Consider the following 21,050-nt stretch of genomic DNA (forward strand, 5'->3'; position numbering starts at 1 on the left):
GTAGCTACCTTGGATTTAAATGAGAAACCTATAGGCAGGTCAACATTAGTAATGCACTATGCTTTATTGTTATAATAAATGATGATTTAATAAAATTGCAATTTACATGGCAGAATGTAAACCAAAACTTTGTTTTCTAAATGAAGTACAGAACAACAACAATTATAATTTTTACATCATGAAATTCTCTTTCTTTCAACAACGGGTTAAAGAAAAGAGAATTACGTAATTCCCCCAACAACAAACAGTGTTGATAGGGGAAACCCTTACAGCAGGAGGTTTCCGAGCCATCAGAATACAATAATCAAAAAAATATATAAATACAAAAACAAACAGGCTGGTTGTACTGAAGTTGATCGATAGAGCAACTTCAGTACCAACCAGCCTGCTCATACATGGATCCGCAATCCACTCCCACTGGGAGTTTAACCTCCAATTCCTGCCCACAAAACAGAAAAAGAAAACCTTCCCAAAGACAGCAAAAAAATAAATAAAAATAAATAAAAGCTTTAACATTTCCATATGCCTCAAATCATCAACACTAACTTTCTGTTTTGAGTTCCACTTTAAAAAATTCTCTGCCATACCTACAAATTGATCCAGAATCCTTATGTCCAACAGGAAACAACTCTTTTATGACTTCTGAAAATGAGCTCCCTTCTAGCCTGTTATTTGGCAGGCAGCTCAGGAAGAACAGCATGGGTGGAATTCAATAAAGCTGCTGCGCCACTTTTCTGCTGTTAATCCCCCTTGTTACTTGTGCCAAATTCATGAAGCATTTGCGGCACATTTAGTTCTGACAGCGGCTTGTGCACCAAATTCAGGTAGTACTAAAATACGCCACTTTTACATTGTGTCGCATTGAATGTGCCAAATGTAAAAGTGCAGCTAATTAAGACCAACTCTCTTTTGGGAAAAGAAAGAAAGAAAGAAAGAAAGAAAGAAAGAAAGAAAGAAAGAAAGAAAGAAAGAAAGAAAGAAAGAAAGAAAAACGGGCAGATTTTGCAAAAGTGTCTCAAGTGCATTCTAAAAGTGGCACAGTATGAGCCAAATTCAAAAGTTCTAGGTATATGAATTTGGTGCATTCTCCACCACTTTAGAATGCACAAAAGACACTTTCACAAAATCTGTCTGCGACAGCCTTTATGATTTCCAAGGATGCTTATCTGTCTGACTTTCTGAGAGTTTTGTATCAGAGACACTTTACTCCTTTTCAGATTGTATACTTATAATTAAAAATACATCATTCAATTATAATAAATATAAAATAAAATAGATCTAAACCCTATATAGTTACCCTTTAAAATGTTCTTATCTTTGGGACAGGATAACTAGTCGGGTTATAGGAGAAACATCATAAAACCCTTCTTAAAGTAGCACTAAAGGCAAAAAAAATGTTTCCTTTTGAATAGTGTAAGGGAGGGTGTCAATTTGTTTGCAATCTGTGTTCCATTGGGGAGCTTTAAATTAAATTCCCTGTTCCATAGCCAAACCAAGAAGAGAGTGGAAAATCTCTATCAGAGGGAGGGAATCCCTGGTTGTCTGTAGGGTCACCATCAGAAAATGTCCCCTCTATTGCTGTTCTGGTGACAACCTTAAGTCCTCATTCACACCTAGGCGTTTTGTCGCATGTAGTGTGACGCCACTGCCGCCAGAGGGCTGGAAACACATTGCCCTCTATGGAGATGGTTCACATCTCCACGCCAAACGCCGTACGCCTGCTGACTGCAAAAAGGTCCCGGACCTTTTTTTCCAGGCGGCTTTCGGCGTTCGGGAACCATCTCCATAGAGGGGCACATCCTAGGGGCTCATCTAGGCGGACAATCGCGGTGTTTTGTCGCCGCAAATCGCGGTACAAAACGCTGCTATTTGCCACCGCAATTCGCGGGACAAAACGCCGCGATTTTGTCCGCCTAGATGTGAATGGAGCCTTACTTTATGATTTTCTTTTAATTTCTTTTTCAGTGTTAATGGTAAACTGGACAAATAGAGAGGGTGAAGCTCCCTAACAGAGGGGGGGGGGGGGCACAGAAAGCAATAAAAACCTGACAGGTGTTCTAATCCCTCTCCTCTCTCCCCTCTCCACTTAAGCTGGGATCACACTATTGCAAATTGAATGCAGGTTCCCCACATCCAATTTGCAATAGCAGGAGATTTTGACCGACTCTCTATGGAGTCGGTGCAAATTCAACAGGAGTCCTGTGCATCTTTTGGTCCGTTTTAGCTCCGTTTCAGGTCTAAATTCAGCCAAAAATTCAGGCCGAAATCGGACCTGAAATGGTGAATGGGGACGCACAGGACCCCTGCTGTGAGCTGCATGCAAAGATAGTCTGAACCCAGTCTTAAACTTTGTGAATATTTTCATCTTGAACTAAAGATATTTACAAGCTATGATTTATATCACACATCTAAATGCCAAGGGATTTATTCCTGATTTATGGAGACTGGAAAGAGTCATGCTAGTCATCCTTATATGGCCTGAGTTATGTAACTGTGTACCTGGAACCACTGGTTTATACTACAACTTCAAGGAATAGAGAAATGTATTTCAACCTGCAAAAAGCTGTTTCAGGCTTCTTAGCCCTCACCAGAGAAAACTATGAAGACCGTGGCATGGGGGGGGGGGGGTGGGGACAGAGGAAAACTAATAATCCTAAACCACCTTTTCTCAACTAGGGCTTCACCTGAGGTTACTATAGGTTAGCAGTGAAAAGTGGCAAATTTAACGGTTAACCCCCCCCAAAAAAAAAAAAAAAAAAGATTCTGGTCCCTTAAAGCAGATTACACAGCATAGGGCTTATGCTGTGTAATCTGTCTCCCTCTAAACTGTAAAAAAAAAAACCCTGAACCAGCCACTCCCTGTATCCCCTCTCTATACTGACCACGATAACCAGGGCTGCTCAGCCCTTATTACCGTGGTCAGAGTACAACCCCTCCATCATACGTAGCTGTCCTGTCTGCTCTCCTCTCTCCCCATTTTACCCTCCTTCCTGCCTGTCCGCTCCCTCTCTATGTCTCCATCTCCGCCCCCCCCACCACTACAATAAAAAAAAATAAGTACAATTGTCACTGCCAGACCAGACCCTCTATTAGAGGCTGGCATAGCACACTATGCAAGTCCTTTGTAAAAACAAGCATTATAAATAGCTATTCAGAGCTGTCTTCAGGCCGGTCACATGACTCGCGGCCACTTTACAGCTCCGATACATTGCTTCTGCGGGAGGTCACGTCATCTTTTTACAAAAAACTTGCATAGCGTGGTATGCCAGCCTTCAATAGAGGGGATGGTAGTGAATAATATTTAACAAACACTTTAAGTAATATCCATTGAATATATGCTACAGTTGTGGTATTAGATTATCCTATTGACTATTTCCTCTGGGATTGTTGTCTTAAGCCTCGTACACACATACTGTACGGGATTCCCGGCGGTAAAAAGTCTGCCAGGAATCCCAAGTGGAAAACCGAGAACCTGCTCGGTAACTTTTTTCCCCTACACACGACTGGGTTTCCCAACAGGAAGACTGCCATGAGAGCTTTGGTAGGGAATCCTGGTCGTGTGTATGCTCCATTGCAGTGTTTCTCATAGGAAAACTGCCGGGTTGCAAACTGCCGGGAATCCTGGCGGGGAAAAACTGATATGGAGCATACACACGGCCGGTTTTCCCGGCCAAAAGCTCTCATGGCAGTTTTCCCGATTGGAAAACCGGTCGTGTGTACGAGGCTTTAATGTTTTTTTGTCAGCCGTCCATATGTTGAAGTTTCTATTGTTGATGTATTCAGCTGCATATCTCTATTGTCTGTGTTTTTCTATGACTCTTGTATACAAATAAAGGAATTACAAAAAGATTAAAAATATCTATTGTGCTAAAAAAATAAAAAAAATTGTGGAAAAATTTAAGCTTTGGACATACAGATGTGATCATTTATTTCAACTTGCTGTTTTCTGGAAATTCCCCCCAAAAAATCATAGATGCAACTGTACTGCAAATGCACAAAGATTCAATGAGAAAGCTGCAGAATATCTCCAGCACAGGAACTTACATGGATACTCTTGTTCGAAGTGATGCAGCGGGTGATTTAACACGATTGTCATGACAAAGTGAGTGGAGAAATGTGAACAGCTCCTGGTCACTTGTCAAATGACCCTGGCTCCTCTCTCTCGATAAAAGTCTACAGAAATTAAATAGGAGCACCTGAAATGTATCCCCTCGCTCCCTTGAGCAGCTGCCGCCTCCACTCTCCCCCCCCATCTCCTGCCTTGACTTTCCCAGCTTGGTTTATCAGAAAGAGTATGGAAAAAAAACAGAAGGAATGGAAAGGTTCACTACCTGCACGGTGAAGACAGGTCCCTTGCTAAAACAAACAAGTCAGGACATAATTCTTCAAACACTATCTGTTCGTGTTATCCTAAAGTGACCCTTTCACAACCCTATCAGAAATCTCACCTGAATTATTTCAAGAGCTGGAACTTCAACCTGACCCTCAGTGCAAGAGGGACAAGGACTGAATTTTAAATTCAGACTTTATAACAAGCTGTGACTTCAGCTCGAATTTTATCTTTTTTTGTAGAAAGGTTTAAAGGGAATCTTTAGCCTATTTTATATTCACTTCTATGAAGTGCCTCTGGAATTTCAAAAAAATTATGTATTTTTACACTGTTTATACCTTCGGAATAAAAGTACCTGTTATTACTCATTGGTATTCAAATTAAAGCTGAACTCCAGGCAAGCATAACAATACACATTTGGACTATAAAAATAGGAAATATTTGAACTGCCAAAGTGCCCTGTAAATCAATTCAGTCAATTTTGTGACTTGTCTGACAGCACAGCCAGATCTTTGTTCTCCACAGGACAGCGTGGTTAACCACACCGGTCAAATACACGCCAACCTCATAGCTCCCAACTGTCCCTGATTTCAAGGGACTGTCCCTGATTTGGAGCAATGTCCCTCTGTCCTTCATTCCTCCCTCATTTTGATCTAATCTATATAGTTGTATATAAAGGGTACTACTTATCTATCAAAAAGCGTTTTAAGCGCTAAACCTTTCATTCAATTTCTACATTTCTGCATTTGTAAATGTCCAAAAGCCAATATAAAGGAATAGTAGTGGTAAAAAAGCACTTGTGGGTTTAACCAATAATTTTTTTGTACCATTATCCTTTAACCACTTGAGGACTGCCGCATGCAGATATACGTCTGCAGAAAGGCACGGCTGGGCACAAGGGCGTACATATACGTCCCCTTTAAGAGCCCAGCCGTGGGAAGCGCAGAGCGCCAACGGCGTTGTGCTCGCGACCCGGTCCTCAGCTCCGTGACCGTCCCTGCGGTGTCCCGCGATCGGGTCACAGAGAGAAATAACGGGGAGAGGTAAGTGTTAAAAAAAAACTCTCCCTGTGCTTCCTAGTTCATAGGGAACGACGATCAGTGACATCACACGCACAGCCACGCCCCCCCACAGTAAGAACATTCCCTTAGGGCACATTTAACCCTACAGCGCCCCCTCCTGGTTAACCCCTTCACTGCCAGTGTAATTTTTACAGTAACCAGTGGATTTTTATAGCACTGTTCGCTGTAAAAATGACAATGGTCCCAAAATAGTGTCAAAAGTGTCCGATGTGTCCGCCATAATGTCGCAGTCACGATAAAAATCAATGATCTCCGACATTACTAGAAAAAAAAAATATTAATAAAAATGCAATACAACTATTCCCAATTTGGTAGACGCTATACATTTTGCGCAAACCAATCAAACGCTTATTGCAATTTTTTTACCAAAAATATGTAGAAGAATACGTATCAGCCTAAACTGAGGCAATTTTTTTATTTATTTTTTGGGGGATATTAATTATAGCAAAAAGTAAAAAATTGAATTATTTTTCAAAATTGTTGCTCTATTTTTGTTTATAGCGCAAAAAATAAAAACCGCAGAGGTGATCAAATACCACCAAATGAAAGCTCTATTTGTGGGAAAAAAAGGACGCCAATTTTGTTTGGGAGCCACGTCGCACGACCGCACAATTGTCAGTTAAAGTGACGCAGTGCCGAATCGCAAAAAGAGGCCATGTCATTTAGCTGCATATTGGTCCGGGGCTTAAGTGGTTAAGCAGGACGTGACAGGGGGTGTGTTCTATGTCTATATACTTTTTCTAATAGGTTTCCCTCATTCCAATCTCAGAAAGTTGGGAGGTATGCAACCTGCTTATTCTACAAGGAAGGACAAGCAGATCCCCATTAACCTGTAGCCGACTGCCTCACATATATGTACTGCAGGGCAGCGGCTCCTACAGGCAAATTCACGTACGTGAGTAAAGCCCCATTTGGCTAAAGATATCTAAAGAGACAGAGAAGGGTAGACATATAGGTAGATTCACAAAGAGTTAGGCCGGCTTATCAGTAGATAAGCCGACCTAACTCTGAATCTACGCCGGCATTTGTTTAAGTGTATACTCAAACAGAGATACGCTTAAACAAAGCTAAGATAGGCCGGCTTGCGCAGTTCTATCTTAGCTTGCAATTTTTCAGATGGCCGCTAGGTGGCGTCGAATTACGTCGTTTCCGTAAGGGATAGGCCGCCTAAAGTTAGAGCTATGCTCTAGTGGACTAGTAATGTTAAAGTATGGCCGCCGTTCCTGCCGCGAGGTTCGAATTTTTTACGTCGTTTGCGCAATTCGTCCGCGAATTGGGAGTTACGTCGTTTACGTCCACGTCGAAATCAATAGGCCCGTACGGCGTACTTAGCCGCAATGCGCACTGGGAAATGTAGTCGCCCGGCGCATGCGCAGTGTAAAAAAAACTTAAAAAAACGTGAGGTCAAGCCTCATTTCCATACAACACGCCCCCCTCCAAGTCATTTGAATTAGGCGCCCTTACGCCTGCTCGTTTGAGGCTACGCCGCCGTAGATTAGCAGGTAAGTAGATTGAAAATCACTACTAGCCTAACTAATTTACGGCGGTGTAGCCTAAACAGGCTAGGCTACGCCACCCTAAAGATATTCCATTCTATGTGAATCTACCTAAATGTGCCCAGTATCCGGGCTGCTCTTCAGCCTCTCTGAACAGAAGTGTATCACACTTCGAGAATCATATTTTTATTTGATTTTCTCACAAGTATGTTGTTCCCATCTGTCTGACACCACGGGTAGTGACAAAATGGAGGCCAAGGACCATAAATGTATATATGTAGGCATATCAAGCAGGTATATTTGAATATCACTTTAAAATGTTCCTTAAGGTAAACTTAGCAAGAACCATTCAAAATGAACACCGACTAAAATATGAATGATAAAATACCTTTACGCAACACAGAGATTTCTAGAATTACCTTATCCATACAACACACGTATAGGCTTTTCTTCATAATACGCGCTCTACAGACTGCGTTGCTTTTATTATGTTGTTAACTAGGTCTATAAAACACCAAGGACGTTCTAGACAAGCGCTGTACTCACTGCTGGTCACACTAATAATATGCCCTATAGCTATAGGAGGAAAGGGGCCCTCTGCAATTAAACAGGAATACTATAAAGTGACCATGAAGGTCAAAATCTCGTCCCCAGGTTTCGATCTGAACGATTATTATGAAAGCAATGCTTCAATGCAACTATAATCCAGCAACTAATCCGCACACAGGGAAATAAGAATGAGTGAAGTCATCTTTTATACAGATTGTCTTATATGGTTTGTATTGACAGCATTCCCTATGTGTCAAAAATTAAAGATTAATTCAGGGCATTTTCAGTTTCTTTTTAAATGTATTTTTACTTTATTTCTTTCCTGCTCCATTGTTTAATTTGCCCTATATGGGCCATCTTATTGGTTGTACGAGTATCTTTAGTGCTGAGGACTAAGCACAGTTCGATCTCAGCTGGTAGATTTCATTGTCGATGCCTCAGGTGCTGAGAAAGTATATAGGACCCTGTGGAAATTAGTTTTAAGGTTTTAAGTTAATGTTAGGATCTAGGGTTAGGGGGTTAAGATAATTATTAGAGATTACAATATTGGGTAGTAGGTTAAGCAGAGCACTGGCCCGGAGTTTACAAGCTGGCCATCTTTGGTGCCTCCACATTCCTGGCTTCTTGAGCATTCCTGGTGCCCGGGAATGCCCATCATATGCAAGTGTCGACATATCTTAAGCCCTGTACACACGATCAGTCCATCCGATGAGAACGATCTGATGGACCGTTTTCATCGGTTAACTGATGAAGCTGACCGATAGTCAGTCGTGCCTACACACCATCGGTTAAAAAAACGATCGTGTCAGAACGCGGTGACGTAAAACACAACGACGTGCTGAAAAAAACGAAGTTCAATGCTTCCAAGCATGCGTCAACTTGATTCTGAGAATGCGTGGATTTTTAACCGATGGACGTGCCTACAAACGATCGTTTTTTTTTTCTATCGGTTAGGTATCCATCGGTTAAATTTAAAACAAGATTGATTTTTTTTAACCTATGGATAATTAACCGATGGGGCCCACACACGATTGGTTTGGTCCGATGAAAACGGTCCATCAGACCGCTCTCATCGGTTTGACCGATCGTGTGTACGCGGCATTAGTTGTAATAAGAGCTAGCCCCACCATCCACTCTCTCCAAAACCTCTTGATTATATAATGAATGTCCTTTGTGGCCAACACATGAATGTGAGAAAGAGGGGAAAGCCAGCCATTGACACTGCTAGGAAGAACTAAAAGTTGCCCACCGCATATTTCTAATGCTGGCCATAGATGGATGTTTTTTTTTTTTGATGAGCCACTGGGCTGATAGGAAGAAAACAAATGAGTTCCCATCATACAAACAACTGAGGTGGATGGAGGAATCCTCACCGCTGCCCTATTGTATTCTGAAGGTGGGGACTGCTCCAATATTAGAATACACCGATCAGCACTGCGGATCAAATTACAATTTTCCAACATACCCGTCTAAAGATCAGTTTCCCTCGAGTGGGATGGGCCATAGATGGATCGCAATGGTCCCTGTTGAACTAGCCAAATTTTGATCCATCTATGGCCAGCTTAAGACAGGTTTAGATACTTGTAAACCATGACAGGTTCTTTAACCACTTCAGCCCCGGAAGATTTGGATGCTCAGTGACAAAGCCATTTTTGCGATATGGCACTGCGTAGTTTTAACTGATAATAACGCGGTCGTGCGACGCTGTACCCAAACAAAATTTACATTATTTTTTTCCCCACAAATAGAGCTTTCTTTTGGTGGTATTTGATCACCTCTGCGGTTTTAGTTTTTTGCGCTATATGCGACAATTTTGAAAAAAAAAAAAAAACACAATATCTTTTACTTTTTGTTATCATAAATATCCCAATTAAAAATATATATATAATTTTACTCAGTTTAGGCCGATATGTATTCTTCTTCATATTTTTGTTTAAAAAAATGCAATAAGCATATATTGATTTGTTTGCGCAAAAGTTATAGAGTCTACAAAATAGGGGATCGATTTATGGATTTTTTTTTTTTACTAGTAATGCCGATGATCAGTGATTTTTAGCGGGACTGCAATATTGCGGCGGACAGATTGGATACTTTTGACACATTTTTGGGATCCGTGACAATTATACAGCTACAGTGCTATAAAAATGCACTGATTACTGTATAAATTTCACTGGCAGTGAAAGAGTTTACACTAGGGGGTGATCAAGGGGTTAACTGTGTTCCATAGGTGTTTTTTCAAACTGTGGGGGGATGGGAGTGACTAGTAGGAGAGAGAGATCGGTGTTCATACTTAGTATGAACACACAATGAGTCTCCTCACCCCTGAGAGAACCGGGATCTGTGTTTACACACAGATCCCGGTTCTCGCTCTGTCACGAGCGATCCCAGGTACCCCGCGGTCATCACGCCCGCCAGGCACTTGCATCAGATCCGGTGGCGAGCCATGGGCACGCATACCTCTGGTGACACATGTGCGCCCCCTAGTGGCCAAAAGGCAAAGTGATGTATGGTAACGTTGTTTCGGCCAAGGGAGCCAACCTATGAGGTAAAACTGCGGCGGCTGGTTGGGAAGGGGGGTTAAACCTCAACTGAACCTTCAGTTTAAACCAGCTAAACTCCAGGTGTATCAAAACAAAAGTTGTTTGAAGTCTTATGCAGGCCATACATGGGTTAAATTCCCCCAAAAATGATTTTGAAAATCAGAAACTTTGTGTGTTTTGTGATCCGATGGTGCCACCATTGGTTTTAAAATTTGACTACAGAAAATAATTTTTATACCCTGGAAATGTATTTTCTTGTGCTCATGCGCATTTCTCTTTTCGATTAGTTTTCTCACGCGATTCATCATTGATTAGAAAATTGTTCAAAAAACATGCCCGATCACTAAAATTTGATGGCCGCAAAAATTGGCCATTGCTTCGGACCACTAATGGTGCAAAATTTCAATGGAAATTATTGATAAGATTTCCAAAAGAAAATTATTTCGGCATTCGACCCATGCATGGCCATCCTTAAACCTAATTCACATGTGTACCCGCACCTGTACCCGCAAGTGGAACACGCACTGGAATTCGCTCACACACTGGGAACCACACTGCACTTGCTGCAATTCCAAAAATGGAGCAGGGACCTATTCCCTGCATCTCAGGAGGTAAGGCAGCTCATTCAAATGAATAGACTGCTGTGCCCATGCAAAAGTGCGGCTTGCAGAGCAACATCAGTGTGTACCAGGCTAACATTTTCTTTTCTTTAGAAAGCAGCCACAGCCTGGGTAAAAAAAAGCCTGTCTCATGTAAACATGCTGTAGAAAAAAAGCACACAGACAGAGGTTTTGACCCTTCTCCATCAATTCAAAACAATAGAAAAATAACATTGGGAAGGCTTCTACTTTAACCACTTGAGTCCCAGACCATTTCGCTGGCCAAAGACCAGGCCACTTTTTGCAATTCGGCACTGCGTCGCTTTAACTGACAATTGCGCAGTCGTGCAACATGGCTCCCAAACAAAATTGGCTTTCTTTTTTTCCCACAAATAGAGCTTTCTTTTTATGATGTTTGATCATCTCTGCGGTTTTTATTTTTTGCGCTATAAACAAAGATAGAGAGACACTTTTGGAAAAAAAAACAATATTTTTATCTTTTTGCTCTAATAAATATCCCCCAAAAATATAAAAAACATTTTTTTTCCCTCAGTTTAGGCCGATACGTATTCTTTTACATATTTTTAATAAAAAAAATCACAATAAGCATTTATTGATTGGTTTGCAAACGTTATAGCGTCTACAATATAGGGGATAGTTTTATGGCATTTTTATTAATATTTTTTTTTGTTACTAGTAATGTATCACCAATTTTTATCGTGACTGCGACATTATGGCGGACACATCGGACACTTTTGACACCATTTTGGGACCATTGTAATTTTTACAGTTATAAAAATGCACTGATTACTGTAAAAATGACACTGGCAGTGAAGGGGTTAACCTGTGGGGGGCTATGAAGGGGTTAAGTGTGACCTAGGGAGTGCTTCTAACTGTTAGGTGGCTTTTTTTCCCGCGACACGTCACTGATCGCTGTTCCCGATGACAGGGAACAGACAATCAGTGACATGCCAGGGGAAGGACGGTGAGATGATGTTGTGCTTACACTGACATCTCCCCGTTCTTCAGCTCTGTGTCCCGATCGCGGGAAACCGGTGGACAACAAATCCGCGGGTCCCACAGGCACAGTCACGGAGCTCATGACCACATGGCTCGCAAATTAAAGGGGATGTATATATACGCTCATTTGCGCAGCTGTGCCATTCTGTCTACCTATATCCTCGTGCAGCGGTCGGGAAGCGGTTAAAAAAAAGCTCCAGTAATTTTTGTGTTTATTAAAAGTCAGCAGCCACAAAAACTGTAAACTTTATAAACATACACTGTCCCAGGATCCAGTGATGTGTTCACCTGAGCCGTCCCTTCCCACGAGCTTCTCTCCCTTGTCGCCTGCATTTTAACTGTGGGCACCCGGCTTTGGCATCTTCACACCCACTGTGCATGCACAAGTGAAGCTGCGCATTGTGAATGGTCCTGCAGTCTTCTGGGACGTGCCCGATTGTTAGTACAGTGGTTCTCCAAAATGGTCTGGGTTTTTTTTCCGTTCAGCCCTGCTTAGTTGAATGAAAAACCCTTTTGGGTTCTCTGTTTTAAGCTGCCTCCCCACCACTAGAAGCGGAAACACAAAAAAGTGGGGGGGGGGTGAATTAGAAGTGCAAGGATATAAATGTAAATAATGGGGAAATAAACATCTTAATCTCTAAACTAATAAGTGATTCTACAACAGACAGTAAACACATAAAGGTGCAGAGGAAAATCTCTGTGCAGTGTGATGCTAATATCTTGTATTTTAGAACAGGGACATGGAAAGTAGTTGCATATGAATGTTCTATGGTGGGTTTGAAAAAAGCAGAGGCAGCATATGTGCGCACGGTCGGCGCTATTAGGGTTAAGGGTTACTTTAGCTCCCTGCCAGGCCCTCAGACTGGAGATTGGCTAAGGGCCCTTACATATTACGGGCAACCCCTACTAGCTTCTGCCCACTATCTCCTAGAACATTCTCCAACTTTCCAGAAGAGGAGGAGGCACCACAGAGCTGCCCGGATGAGTCATCCAGCCCTGGCATCTAATAACCCTGATCCAGATACAGTCACTCAGGTTTATCCCTGGGCCAGACTAAAGTTTGCCTGCTCTCATTCTAGTAACACACACTAGAGGGTGCTACATACTGTAGTATTAACAGTACCTTTCACTGGAAACAAGGGGCCCAGCTCAATCCCTAAAAAACAACACCAGGCCATTATTCCTCCTCCACCAAACATTGCAGTAGGCACTATGCAGTCTGGAAGAGTAACTCATATATTTTTAGTCATATAGTGTTTCTGCACTAATAAGATTTGCTGATTGTGTAAGTTCATGAATCTGTCTGTTTTTATCAAGTTTCTTTAATCCCCTATACAGCAGGATTCAGAGTGGGGAAAGTAGGGCCTGCAGTAGGAGCCACTCAGTGTCTGCTGACAGGAGGAGAGATCATAGTAATGGCTTGCTTCTTCATTGCCCAGGCATCATGCTGGGGGGGGGGGGGGGGTGTTCTTGACCAAACTGTTCTGAGACTGCAAAGAGGTACAGTACTAGACTACCTACACAAAACAACAAACCCTTTAGTAGGCAACATAGTTTACTCATATGTATTTCAGTCAAGTATTTAAAATGTTACTCAACCCAGGACTCACTATAGATTGCATTCACTATACCGTATTTATCGGCCTATACCCCGCACTATTTTGCCCTGAAAATCAGGGCAAAATCAGGGGTGCGCGGTATACGCCGATACCCACTGTCTCCCGCGCTGAATTTGAATACTGCGCCGGCATATACCAAGCGCAGTACACTCGTGTATCTTCGGGCAGTTTCGGCGCCTCTCGCACTGACGTTCTGGACGTACAGGACGTCAGCGCGAGAGTAGCCGAGCCTGCCCGACGATACACGAGTGTACTGCGCTCGGTATATGTCGGCGCAGTATTCAAACTCGGCGCAGGAAGGAGCGGGGAGCGGGGAGGACGCGAGGACGCCGCAGAAGGACGCCGGACCCGACGAAGAGGACACCCGAAGCCGCAGACGGACGCCGGACCCGACGAGGCCGCCGATGGACGCCGCGCAAGACACCAAAACTAAGTACAAAAAATCATTTTTTCACAGGAATACAGGTCAAGTTTAGGGGAGCGCGCTATACCCCGATAAATACGGTATCTGGTCTCCCACAGTACACAGAACATGGAAATTCTATTTTAGTAAATATAAACTGCTAAATACCTTTTCTTATTAGCAGCATATAGCAGTCTTGTGACTTCCATCAATGTCCGGCTAAACACTGGTTAAAGTTTGTGGGAGGAGTTTTCATTCTCCTTTGACTGTCCTATGAGGCTGACCCTCTGTTTGGACAGTGCTGATCACATGCACCCTTCACAAAAAAAGCAATACACACCAAACTGAGCATGTGCAGAGTGCCTCCAAAGCTCTGTACTGTCAGGAAATTGATTGGGGACAGTAAAAAAAAAGGGGGGGAGGATCAGAGGAGACAGGACTAAACAGCCTTTTTACACAATGCAAAGGATTAACTCCTTAGGTTCCACAGTGAGTATAACAAGCATGCTTTACGGAATATACAGTCTGATTTTATTGTTGTGGGTTTAGTAACACTTTAACCTCTTGCTGGAAGTTGAGCATTACATTTCAAGAATAATTTCACAATGCTAGGATTATCTACATAGAACTGCTGTGGCTAATTGCCGCTGTGTGTAACTGTTATGGAAAACAGAGAAATTTAGACATACGTGTAAACAGCACAATTACATGTCTAAATCTGCCAGCTAATTACGACGAGCACGGCTCCTGATTTATTGCTGCACACCAAGCTTGTAAACGGATGGTGAAATGATTAGAAAAATATGAAATTGCCCAAGGGTTACAGACGAGTGCTTTTAAAGACCGCGGTCAAATCATTTTGACAAAAGCATTACATGTATTAGTACGTTACTTTTCCCAATGACAGCCCGTTCTTCTGATTCCCTGGAGAAATACAAGGCTATAATAGAGTTCAAGAAGCCCCCTAACTGTTGTATGCTTCTATTCACACACCAGCTATTTTATGCCACTGGAAGGAAATACATTATAATATATATATATATATATATATATATATATATATACACACACACACACACACACATATACACACACAGAGCTGCAATAAAGCGATAAAGGTGCCTTGGGACTGTAAAGATGCACAGAAGCATGGTTATAATATAAGCAAGGTTTAGATTAAAGCAAATTTATACATTTGGCCCAGATTCACGTCTAGCGGCGTATCTCTGCGGCGGCGTAACGTATCCGATTTACGTTACGCCACCGCAACTTAGACGGGCAAGTGCTGTATCCTCAAAGCACTTGCTCCGTAGGTTGCGGCGGCGTAGCGTAAATCGGCCGGCGTAAGCCCGCCTAATTCAAATTTGGATCAGGGGGGCGTGTTTTATGTAAAACTACTGTGACCCGACGTGATTGACGTTTTTGCGGAACGGCGCATGCGCCGTCCGTGGAATTTCCCAGTGTGCATTGCTCCAAAGTACGCCGCAAGGACGTCATTGGTTTTGACGTGAACGTAAATGACGTCCAGCCCCATTCACGGACGACATACGCAAACGACGTAACTTTTTCAAATTTCGATGCGGGAACGACGGCCATACTTAACATTGTTACGCCACACTTATGCCTCATATAGCAGGGGCAACTATACGCCGGGAAAAGCCTAACGTAAACGTCGTAACTTTACTGCGTCGGCCGCGCTACGTTCAGGAATTCGCGTATCTAGCTAATTTGCATACTCGACGCGGAATTCGACGGAAGCGCCACTTGGCGGTCAAAAAAAAATGCAGTTAAGATCCGACGGCGTAAGAGACTTACGCCTGTCGGATCTAATGGATATCTATGCGTAACTGATTCTAAGAATCAGGCGCATAGATACGACAGGTCGGATTAGGACTTACTTATTAGGACGCTGCCCCGTCGTAAGTCCTTTCAGAATCTGGCCCTTGGTTATTAATATATTGTAAATAATCGTAGCGTGTTACTTAAAATATATGAATAAATCCAAAAACAGATATAACTTTTCCATCTTCTAGAGTCTTTACAAATCTCCATTCTTATTTTTAAAGCTGGCCACAGACCTATTAGTGCATTACTATATGACACCACTCTGTTAAAAATGTGTTGGCGCTGTGGGGCTGCGGTCGGCTCCTTTTCAAATACTTATGCCTTGTAGACACGATCGGAATTTCTGATGAAAAAAGTCGGACGGAATTTTTTCATTGGATATTCCGAACCGTGTGTGGGCCCCATCTGACTTTTTTTCATCGGAGTTTAGAAATATAACATGTTTTATTGTTTTACGATGGGAAAAAAATCGGAAATTCCGATCGTCTGTGTGGAACATGCAAGCTCAGAATCAAGTCGACGCATACTCGGAAGCATTGAACTTAAATTCTCGGCTCGTCGTAGTGTTTTACGTCACCGCGTTTTGGACAGTCCGAATTTGGTCTGACAGTGTGTATGCAAGACAGCTTGAACGGAATTCCGATGGAAAATTCCATTGGATTCTATCCCATCGGAAATTCCGATGATCGTGTGTACAGGGCATTAGTGAATGTATGAAGACATTTAATCATATTGAACTTCAATATTTTAAACGATGCAAAAATTGTTTCAAATTAAATCACCCAAAAACTCCAAATAACATCAAGTTTCACAGTGGTACCCATTCCAAGATGGAAGGAACTAGAATTTCTATATTTATAATGATTTCTAGATCCCCTTGTACCAGCGATGTGGAAGACAACCATATCTCTAGGTTTGAAGAACTAGCTAAGGCAGTCAGTGTTGATGGGGGAATCCCTCCCGCAGAGCCATTATGTTATCCCGGGCGGAGGAGTCACCAAAGTTGATCGATGGATTGACTTGGGTGAAATTAGCCTGCCCATAGATGGTTTAAATCTCAGCCAGTCCTTGCTTATCAACCAACTTGGTACACTTAGCCTGCCCATTATCGGTTCATATCTCGGCCGGTTCCTGCTCAACCAGCCAAGATTCGAACCGTGTAGGGCCGGTGCTACCACTAGGGAAACTATGCAACCGCCTGCTTAGCAGAAACACAGGATCTCTACCTTCCCTTCTCAAAGAATGGGGATCTGCCTTATTTACATAAGCAGACTGCCATTCTGATTATCTCTGCAGAACAGACACGCTGATTGTCTCCCGCTGTGTCCAATCACAGCAGGAGCAGGTCACAGGCGGTGCACGCGCACACCCCGGAAATGTCAGATCCCTTACTAGGTACATTATCTGGTACAGAGCGGCCGCCCTGCCACAGAACATGTGTGGGGGGGGGCAGCCACTAAGTGGTAATAGACTGGAGGGAGGCAGGCTAGGAGTCATAACATCAAAAAATGAAGGCCCCTTTCACAAGAGCAGTCTGATTGGGTACGCCTGTGTGTTTTTCAGCTGACCCTCGGTTCTCCAATTTGATCAAAAAGAAGCTAGAAGGGGATTTGTCCCCTCTGTCCTTTCAGATCAGAGGGCAGTCAGGTGTAAATGGAGGGCAGCCGGTCGGAGAGCAGGAGAGTGGGCTGTGTTTGTGTCCGCTCTGCATAAGAGGAGCGGACCCTGACCTGTCATCCTCCCACTTTGCTCAGCTCAGCAGGGAATCAGTGGACTGCTGAGAAAAACAGATCTGGCCCATGTGAAAGGGGCCTAAGAGCCGTCAAAACCAGGTCTTGCTAAATCCTGGACTACTGCTACCAGACAACCTACTCTTCTTGATCAAGTTGTGTGTTGGCACTATGGCAGTGTTTCTCAACTGCAGTCCTCAAGGCACCCCAACAGGTCATGTTTTCAGGCTTTCCATTATTTTGCACAGGTGATTTGATCAGTTTCACTGCCTTAGTAATTACCACAGCCATTTCCTCTGAGGGAAATCCTGAAAACATGACCTGTTGGAGCGCCTGGAGCGGACTGGAGTTGAGAAACACTGTACTAGGGGATGAGGACCTAACTATGCTGTCTGGCAAGGTTTCCTAGACAGAATGATACATTTTTTAACAATTAGATAGTCTTTGCTTTTCCAATGTACTTAGATGCCTGTATTTCAGCTCCAAGAGGTTCTGTTTCTTTACTTATTACCAAAATGTCTAATCAAAAACCACAGCACAATTAATTTATGGATATTCTTTACTAAAGCAGTGTAATTAAACAAATTGGGTTTCTGATTTCTTTCTGTGTACGCAAAGCATGAAAACTCCAGGGGAGTATGGCCTCCTTCCAGAAGGCTACTATGCTTTGGTTTACAAATATATGGACATTGTGGTCACAGTGCATTATAAGTAATATAAATACATTGCTGTAGGCATTCAGGAGTACAGTATATCCGATCCAAAACAAATACCCAGTCTAATAGTTCAGATTGGCTGTAACGTACAGCCAGGGATATTTAGAATTACTACAGAGAGAGAAAATCATGTGTTTTGTTCTTGTTCCCTTTAATGCAAACATAGCATGGAAACTCAAGAGCACTCTACAGTATATGTTTGTGACTCAAAAAGTCTCTATTGAATGCCTTAACCACTGAAAAGGCACCAACAACGCAATTTATTCTGAATAGAAAATCCACAGTTTGCAGGGAAATCTTGACATGCATGAGCACTCATAATCATTATAGGCCAAATAGAGTAGACTTTCTATTAGATCCAATTGTGTTTTATAAGAGTAGATGGCCTTGTAACATCTGCATTGTAATTGTACAGTTCTTTCACATTTATTTGTAATGGTAAATGGGCTTGTGCAATAAGAATCCTTGTATAAGGCGTAATCTTGCAATCTTTCAAAACAATAGTGCATTGAATGAATACCTAGCCTGCTTTGTTTTTACAGAATGTAAGAAATGAGAGGGGGACCATAGACTAAGCTCCATGAGGACATAGACTGGTGTGAATGTATAAGAGCTGAGTAAATTGTCGTTGCTTTATATACACTCAGGGCCGATCCGCCCTATAGGCTTACTATGCAGGCCGCTTAGGGCCCTTCAAAGCTGCGGAGGGCCCCCCAAATTACTAAAGGCCCCGCCTGGTGAGAAGTCCTTTTTGGCCCATCACCCCGCTTCTCAACTCGCTGGCTGCATAGGAGAAGAGGTAAGAAGTTAGCACCCCCCACTCCTCACTTTAATGTAAAATGTAATTTCCGACAGCAGAACACCCCCTGCCCCCACTTCTCAACTTTAATGTGAAATGTCATTTTTCTTAGGGCCCCAGGGAGGTCAGGATCGACACTGTATACACTATATTGTCTAAGTATTGTGATGCTTGCCTTTACACGCACATGAACTTTAATGGCATCCCAGTCTTAGTCTGTAGGGTCCAATATTGATTCGGCCCACCCTTTTCAGCTATAACAGCTTCAACTCTTCTGGGAAGGCCGTCCACAAGATTTAGGAGTGTGTCTATGGGAATGTTTGACCATTCTTCCAGAATTTGTGAGGTCAGGCTCGCAAAATTTTTGAGGTCAGGATTCCAGAATTTGGACAAGAAGGCCTGGCTCACAGTCTTCACTCGAATTCACCCCAAAGATCTTCTATTGGGTTGAGTTCAGGAATCTGTGCAGGCCAGTCAAGTTCCTCCACCCCAAACTCGCTCATCCATGTCTTTATGGACCTTGCTTTTTGCACTGGTGTGCAGTCATGAAGTCAGAAGGGACCATCCTCAAACTGTTCCTACAAAGTTGGGAGCATGAAATTGTCCAAAATGTCTTAGTATGCTGCTCTCATGCATATCGCTGGATCAAGATGCATGATGGGGCCTGCACCTAGAAGGTTTTTTACATTAATTTATAGAATGCGTTAAGGTAAAAAAAACGTCTGCCTTTAAAACCACTTTAACTTTAAGTACTTGGCTGGCCCGTTAAACTAAATCAAGGCCAGGATGGAGAAATGAAAGTGGGAATATGAGCTTTTCTATGAGCTTTTCTCCCTGTGTGTGTAATTTTCAATTCTGACTGAAGTGATAACTGCTAAACAAATCTTTGAAAATGAAAAAACTTGCACTGTCCTACATGGAATACTCTATATTTGTGCTGTGCAGATTTACTCTTTCTCTTCTCTTTAGAAGCAGACCGGAGTGCTCTAGGCTCACTGTGCGAGAGTGTGTGCGTGTGTGGTCTGGCTGTTCTCCAATATAAAACAGCAAGAATTAAAACACAGACAAAAGACAATGTAGTGTTTATTGACAGATGGATTGTCAGGTAAAAGCTCCCAAGTAGAGAAGAGAGGCTTGGGAATCCCGGAGCCAAGAAAACAAAAACTATTATTACAAGACGTGAGAATGGCGCTATATGCAATATGGAAAAAAATTATATAGCAAGTACAGGAAAAAAAGTGAACGCTCCTTGTAGAGTACATGCATTTACTGTATATATGCATTTATATTTTCAAAATAACATTACAAAAACCAATGACTTATTAAAAATGACATTATATTAAAGCCGATCTCTTGGATGGTAGCAACTCATCCACCATCCCAGGGATGGTATGAAAATGTACCCAAAGCCGTGACAATGCAGGCCTGATCCTTCTCCCTTTTTTATCTACTTCCTGTGGGGTCCTTCTTTTGGGTGTTCATGTAACTGCCTGTGTGACATGGACACTTCCTATTGGCTGTCCAATGAAGGGTCTTCTCAGGAACCAGAAACAGACTGAAATCATCTGAAGGGGTCGGCCAGGGAACCGAGGTTCTTGGGTAGGTTGCAGAAGTTGGACCAGCAGTCTCCTTCACCCAGAAATGGAAGCAGAGAGGGACCTGGATGTGGGACTTAGATAAGTATATCTCATTTCACCAGGGAAGTAAAAAGCGATAGGTGAAAGGAAAGGGATGAGGGTTAATTTTTACCTAAAGCCTCGTACACACGATTGAATATCTAATGGAATCTAATCCGATGGATTTTTTCGTTGGATATCCGATGAAGCTGACTTTCATCAGTCTTGCCTACACAGCATCAGTCAAAAATCCGACCATGACAAAACGCGGTGATGTAAAACACTACGACGTGCTGAAAAAAATTAAGTACAATGCTTCCAAGCATGCGTCAACTTGATTCTGAGCATGCGTGGATTTTTGACCGATGGACTTCCACACAGACGATTGTTTCTTTCCATCGTTTCTTTATCCATAGGAAAAATTTAAAACCTGTTCTATTTTTTTTCACCGATGGAAAACCAACCGATGGGGCCCACACACGATCGGTTAGTCAGATGAAAACAGACCAGTCGAGAAAACAGGGCTTTAGAGTGGGGCTTTAATATTGAAATATTAAAGCCCCACTCTAAAGCCACCAAGCAAAAGTCAAAGATTGTAAATATGAAAAGCTACAACACCAATAAATACAGTTACTGTAGTAGTGGACCTGAGGTTTACTAGTGAAGATTTGCTATTTTATAAGGAATATTTATTAATGTTAATTGT

The 21,050-nt window shown here is 42.5% G+C and overlaps 1 protein-coding gene across 1 annotated transcript in view; it reads right to left on the bottom strand.

Moving 5' to 3' along the window:
- Nucleotides 1-21,050, bottom strand: part of WWOX (WW domain containing oxidoreductase) — a 1,052,038-nt gene that overhangs the window by 835,907 nt on the left and 195,081 nt on the right. The gene's annotated exons all lie outside the window — the stretch shown is intronic.

Source organism: Rana temporaria, chromosome 11 (assembly GCF_905171775.1).
Source record: "Rana temporaria chromosome 11, aRanTem1.1, whole genome shotgun sequence".
NCBI lineage: Eukaryota > Metazoa > Chordata > Amphibia > Anura > Ranidae > Rana > Rana temporaria.